Source organism: Gopherus evgoodei, chromosome 3 (assembly GCF_007399415.2).
Source record: "Gopherus evgoodei ecotype Sinaloan lineage chromosome 3, rGopEvg1_v1.p, whole genome shotgun sequence".
NCBI lineage: Eukaryota > Metazoa > Chordata > Testudines > Testudinidae > Gopherus > Gopherus evgoodei.
Genome location: NC_044324.1, coordinates 86,246,137 through 86,253,284, shown reverse-complemented (window position 1 = coordinate 86,253,284; position 7,148 = coordinate 86,246,137).

Sequence of the window (7,148 nt, the reverse complement as noted above, 5' to 3'; positions counted from 1 at the left end):
TCTTACTGCCTAATATTGTAATATAGACTCTTTATTCCCAGAGTTTCTTCACAGTGGCAGTATAAGATATTTGTATGTTACCAATTCCTGTATTTGTATCTTAAACAGAGTATGTAAGTTATAACTGATGAAATATGAAAAGATATATTTCCATACAAAAGAAGTTTACTGTAGCTTATTTTAGCTAGAACTGTAGTTAAACAACTGCTTTCAGTTAGTAACTTTTACATCATGCATACCAGAAATATGACAACTTTGATATTAAAAAATACTCTCCAAAAATGGTCAGTTGATTTTTTAAAAAAACGTATTTTAAGGAAAAGATAGTTTCATGTCTGTAATTACAGAAATACTTATGGGCCTGATTCTCATTTGCACTCAGGCCACTTTACGCTGTCAGAGCAGTGGAAAGCAACCTGAGTGAAAATGAGAATCTGTCCTTTTAGAGATAAATCAGTTGAAATGAAAAAAGGTCATGATCCAGTTTAAAATATATGGAACAGTATAATTATTATCCTAGAACCAGTTTTAGTTAAAGAGGGTCAAATTGTGGCATCCACATGTAAACATGTCTAACAATGTGTTGTTTGGGTTTATCGCTGGTTAAAAGCACCGTCTGTTGTTTTTTGCCAGCAGTGACATAGAACTTAAGTAACTCCACAGCTAAAAACTTATTTAGATAGAAAATCTAAATGAATATGTACTTTACATAAAATTGGTGATCTGATCACTAATCATGCACCTTTTCAAAGGAAGCCTCCTTGCCAAAGCAACCATGCAAACTGTGGATGGGGTTGTAGCACTGGGATGTTTGATGCTCCATTGGTCATATTGATGCCATTAGTATTCTGTATAATCAGAATGCTTCCGGCTTTGAGTGACAGGAGCCTGCGGGGTCTGAAGAGCTGCCCCAGGGCTCTTCAAGAAAGTAGAATCTATTAACAGCCTATTACATCAGCACATACAAACCCCTTACAATCCCTGTTTGGGGAGCAGGCCTGTCTGCTACCACCAGGTCCAATTCTCCCCTCACTGGTAGCACAAAAGAGGCTCTTGGTACACAGGCCAGGAGTAACCTCTTTGGCATCTGTGTAGAGAAAAGATGGAAGTGAGGTTGTTCAAGCTATGATGGAGAGGAGCTCATGCAAATAAACTCTTCTGGGCCTTTATGTGCCATAACTGTGGAGTAAGTCAGTTGCCGTTTCAAGCTCTCTTCTAAGCTGTTATTCACCTTGCTGAGGATTGCTCTGGTGCGCTAATCTTCTCCTGGAAAGTAGAGGAGATGGCCTGTATAGGTCTCAGGATTTAGCCCTATGTGTGCACCTTCAGATTTAAGGAAAGTCTCTATTACATATGCTCAGTTTAGAGTTTTAAATGCTCATAAATTGGCTAAATCAAAATAATTAATTTTTCAAACCAAGCAAAGGTACTTGTCCTCAAAGAGGACATTGTGCAAGACAAGCTTAAGGTTTCAAACTTCAGCCATTTTTGCTGTAGTCCTTCCTGAAAAATGTTTTTAAAACAGGAAAAATGTGTTTTCTTATCCTGACTGAATCCAAAACAGCTGAAAGGATTTTGTTCTCTTTCCAAAAATGTTCACCTTCACGCAAAGATCAAGTATGGAATTTTTTCAGCATGAATGTTTGTGAAAGTAATGAGCATGTGAAAACAGGACATTATAATGGAAGCCATTTTATAACCTTAGCTATCAAGGGCTACCATAGATTGCTAGTTCAATTCTTAAAGATGTAGGAATAGTGTGGACTCAGAAAGAGCATCTACTGCCAAGAAATCACATTGCAATGGGTTACAGCACATTACTAGTTTCTTATACCATTGTGCAGAAATGTGTCTTCCTGCTTTTGCCTTTATTATGACATCCCACGTTTAGAGGTCTTTAAGGAATTATATGTTTAATAATAAACTTTACTTCCAGTCACACTGACACAAAATCCTGGAAAACTGATAGACCCTGAACACTGAGGATAAGGACATTACAGAGAAGCTAAATTATTTCTATGCATCAATCTTTTACCCAGTGGATGTTTGGAATGTTAGACGCCTATTTTTGATAATAAAGATGAGGAACTGTCACAGATGGATATAGCTATAGATGTGGGACTAGATCCTCAATGGGAGTTAGGTGCCTAAATACCTTTGATGATCTGGACTGTGGTGGCAGAACAGACTGATACTTTAAGAAGAAACAAATTACCGGGACCAGATGGTATCCATCCAAGAGATATGAAAGAAGTTAAAAATGAAATGGCTAGTCCGGTCGGCAAAACAAATACAATCATTAAAATCAGCTGCTCTTTTGAATGGACTAGGGGAGATCTGAGAATACGAGTAAGCTTTACTTGAGCAGCAGACAGATTGGTTGATATAATAATTTAAAATAGTATTTTAAAACACTTAGGTGAACAAGATATGATAGAGTAAGCCAACATAGCTTCTTCAATGAAACATTAATCTATTAGAATTCTATAAAAATGTTAAAAATAATAGGTAAAGGAGAATTGGCTGACAGTTTATTTGGTTTCCGAAACACTTTTGATAAAGTCCCTCACAAGCAGCCTTCCCTCTAATTTTTTCCACCTATGTGCAGAATGAATTTTGTTATATGCACCAATATGGAGGTGACGTGTGACAGCTCTGGATGGGGGTGTGGTCTCTGGGTTGGGGCCAAGGATGAGGGGCTGAGGGCTGGGGCAGAGGGTTGGGTGCAGGGGTGAGGGCTGCTGCTGGGGGTGTGGGCTCTGGAGTGGGGCCGGAGATGAGGGATTTGGGGTATAGGAGGGTACTCTGGGGCTATGGCAAGGAGAGAGGACTCCCCACAGCAGCACCCTGGGCTGGGGGGAAGAGGCTCCTCTCCCCGCCATGACAGCTCTGAGGCTGGGGCTGTAGGATAGGTGCCCCTTCTTTGGCCCCAGCAGGTCTGGGCTGGGACTGGGTTTGGGCCGGGGGAAGGGTGCCCCAGTAGCACCCGGGGCTGGTCTGGGCTGGGCTGGGCCCGGCCCCTCTGGCTGTGCCTGGGGCTGGGCTGGGCTGAGATGCTCCGGCCATTTCTGGGTAGGTGCTGCCTCGGATGTTCCTGGTTCTTGGCCAGGCTGGTCCACTTCAGCCATGCCTGGGTCCACGCCATCCCAGCCGCAGCCGGGGCCGCCAGGCTAGATTGGGGCTGAGGGAGGGGTGCCCCTCCCCTGGACGGTCCCCAGCTGTGGGAGGTCCCCTGGCAGGGTCCCTGAATGCCTGCGCAGCTCTAAATAGGCTGTTGTGCAGCCACACAGCTTACAGGGAACTTAGCTCACAAGGCTATTGGGGAAGTAAATAGTCTCTGAGTGAGAGGCAAAGTGCTCATATATATTAGGAACTGTCTGAAAGCCTGATCCTTGTCTCACTACAGTCAAAGACAAAACTTGCAGGAGTATATCCTCAGCTGGTATAAATTGACTTTAATGGAGCTATGACAATTTACAGCAGCTGAGACTCTGCCCCTCCATTGCCTTCAGTTGTGTAAGATCAGGACCTAAGAGACAAAGAGTAGGGATAAATGATCAACTTTCAATATGGTAAAATGTTAACAGTGGAATATCCCAAGGTTCCTTACTTACTTACTGGTGTTTAATTTATTTATGAATGACCTGGAAAAGGATGGGAGTAGTCAGGATTCAAATTTACAAATGACAAAAAATAATTAGGCTAATCGAGACTAGATAAGACCGAGGCACATCAAGGGAAGCTAACAACGCTTGGCAAAAGTGTAGCATGATAGCAGGTGAAATTCAGTGTTGACAAATTCATAGATTCATAGATTCTAGGACTGGAAGGGACCTTGAGAGGTCATTGAGTCCAGTTCCCTGTGCTTGTGGCAGGACCAAATACTGTCTAGACCATCCCTGGTAGACATTTATCTAACCTACTCTTAAATAACTCCATTGAATATGCATTGAAAGGAATAGCTTGCACTACTCATGCAGTTTACTAAATTCTAATTTTACGATAGCCCCCCGGGAAAAGAGATCTGGGTGTCACAGTGGGCACCTCAGTAAAAATCTCTTCTCAGTTTGCTGTTGCAGTCAAAAAATGTACACAAAATGGTGGAATAAATAAAGAATGGAATAGATCATAATACTGGAAATATTACAGTGCCATTACATAAATCAATACTATGCCCTCATCTGGAATATTGTGTTCTGTTCTGGGTATCCTAATCTGTATCTAAAATAATATAGACGAAATGGATGGGATTCAGAGAAGGGTGAGGAAAATGATTAAAGAAATGGAAAGACTTCCAAATGGAGTGTGGACTGCTTAGAGGGGTGATGATGACAATGATATATGTAATAATGAACGGTAAAGGGAAGGCAAATTGTATGCTCCTAGTTACAAGGACAAGGGGACATTTAATACAATTTCAAGGCAGCAAATTTAAGTGATAAAAGGAAATTTCTTTATACAACATGTAATTAACTTGTAGAACTCATTTTCAGGATTGCCTGTGATAGGCAGCAGGACTCAATGACCCAGGAGGCCACTTCCAGTCCTATTTTCCCATGTCACAAAATACCATTGAGTCTGAGAGCTTAGTACATTCAAAAAGTATTTGATTCTAATGATCTGAATTAAATATAATTAATTGAAAAAAAATAAACAAAAGAGATTCGGAGGGGATATAAAGTCTCATGTTTCTGAGCAAAAATCAACCAATGCCTGAAAAAATCAGGAAGAAAATTCCCAAACTGGTAGGTTGTTCCATAATGTCTGCTTCAGAGTTTCTTGCATCTTCAGCTGAAGCATCTAGTGTTGGCTATTGTTGGAGACAGGATACTGGACTAGATGGACCACTGGTCTAATCCAATGTCGGTTCCTAGGTTTCTAAAATAATGATCTTGCCCAAATAGGCCACTGCAAAATTTGTACACCCTTTCAAAACCAAGTCCACAAGTCTCTGGATTGCGGTTGTTGCCTCATGCAGAATAAAAGGCATTATAGTGAACTGAAATAAATGCGCAGGCGTACAGAAGGGTTTGTGTTCCCTGGAATTAGGTGCTAAATATTCCTGCAAATACCCTTTCCATAGCCCAAGAGATATGTGAGAAGCTCAGCGTGGTTGTGGTGGTGGTATGCAAAATGAAAGAATGTCAACCATCTGTCCCAACCTTCCCCTGTCTTATCCACAGATTTCTGTAATATCATTTTAAGTACCTGGCAAATCTCTCAACCAGCTTGTCTTTTTGATGATGGCAAGGTGACAACTTAACACATTGAATGGCCACTTCTTTATATAGGAGGCACCTGTGTGCAATGGGGAAGTACAACCCTGTTTTATAAATGGTAAACTTGGAAGTAATTTGGCTAATGCTAAACAGGAAGTTAGCAGTTGAGTTCAGGTCTCCTAAGTCGCAGTCCCTGCTATAGCCGCTAGATCATCTAGCTTTAGTTTGGTTCTTACACCATTTCCCTAATTCCCTGAAGACATTCCCCTCTAGCTATGGATATATTGGGGGGCCTACCCAGTTTTGCCTGTGACCTCATTGCTATAATACTGGAGACTGAAGTCAAGACAGTCATTCTTGTAGTTGAGGATATTTGTAATGAGATATATGATTCTATATAGGATATATTTTCTTATTCCAACAAGATTATTAACTATTCTCCTTCTATTCCAAGAGGATTATTAACTAATCTGGTTGATTTTGACTTTTGGTAAAAATAAAATAAAATAATAAAGGTCTCCTTCACTATTCCCAGTGGCGTTATTATTATTTTCAGTTGTGCAGAGTATTCCAAGTAAGAACATTCAAACTCCTCTTTGACTGAATGAGTCTACATTCCCTTCTGAATTTAGTACAGTTTCAACAGGACATTCTGCTGTTTCCAATCTAAATTCATTGTTTAGTGTTTTTTTGGCAGAACAGCCAGGAAATGAACCAGAGCAAAAATATATCATTTAAAAAATCACACTTCCTGTTATAGATACTTTCTCTTTGTAGCCAACTTGATCTCAGGAAAATATGAAAAACAATTTATACTCAAGTGCTTAATCAATGTTACAATCAAATGCCTGAAAATCGAGTAACACAGTAGCTCACATGTCAAGTTACTGTAATTATTGCTGTAATATAAGAGTTCATCCTGTGTTAAAAGAGGGATATTAGGCTTTTGGCCCCTGGAAAACCTTCTAGAAGAGAAGAAGCTGCTTTTAATTAAATTAAGTAAAATAGGGATAGCAGAAAGATACTTAACTGATAGATAAGAGTTCATTGGATCCTGATTTATCTTCTCTTATTCCAGTTTTATGATGGTGTAAATATATAAATTTTAGTGACTGGAGTAACATAGTGCTAATTCAGGTCCAAAGTATTTTAGCTGAAGATATAAAACAAGTTAACTTTGAAATTTCTATTAGCTCCTGTGTAAAAACGAAAAGAAATGGATAAATTCAATCCAGAATACTGGAGGTTGAAATCTTGAAGAACCCATATGCTTTAATTAATGCCTCTGGGCTTTCTTTCAGTTTTTTAGTTTTATATAATGTCTGTAATTTGGATCTGTGGCCAGATAGTCTACACTTCGAATAGTAGAAAAGTGCTAGCAAGGTTCAGGGGAAAAGCTCTGCAAATTGTGAGCTCACCTCTGAGCCTTAGCCTGGATTATAGGATCACAAGTCATTAAAATGGAATGGTCTGTTTGCTATTACATGAATGGAAACTATGTTTACTGTGTAGAACATTTGGTGGTTGGATTTCACGCTGAGAATCACAGGACTGTTCACATTTCAGAGTGACATTCTGAACTGGTTTGGAAGTTTTTGAGTATCTCTGGGTGTACGTCAGTGATTTCCCTACACCCCCCCTGAATTTCCCCAATACCTCCCCCCCAGTTTTGTGAGCTAGTTACAATTTAGTGACTGTTTGGAAATCTGAATTTAAACTGAAACATTAATACACACTTTAAACGCTTATAGAGTGTATGATAAAACATGTGTATCTGAAAAAGTATAATAGATTTGAAAAGTATGAACATAGACTAGCTTCCTTGCTTCCTTATACAGCTATTGTTTTTTATGATGTCAGTGCATTCATTTCGGTGATGTTGGCCAACCTAATAATTTCAAACGATGATTTGTAAGCAAAGTCTAAATG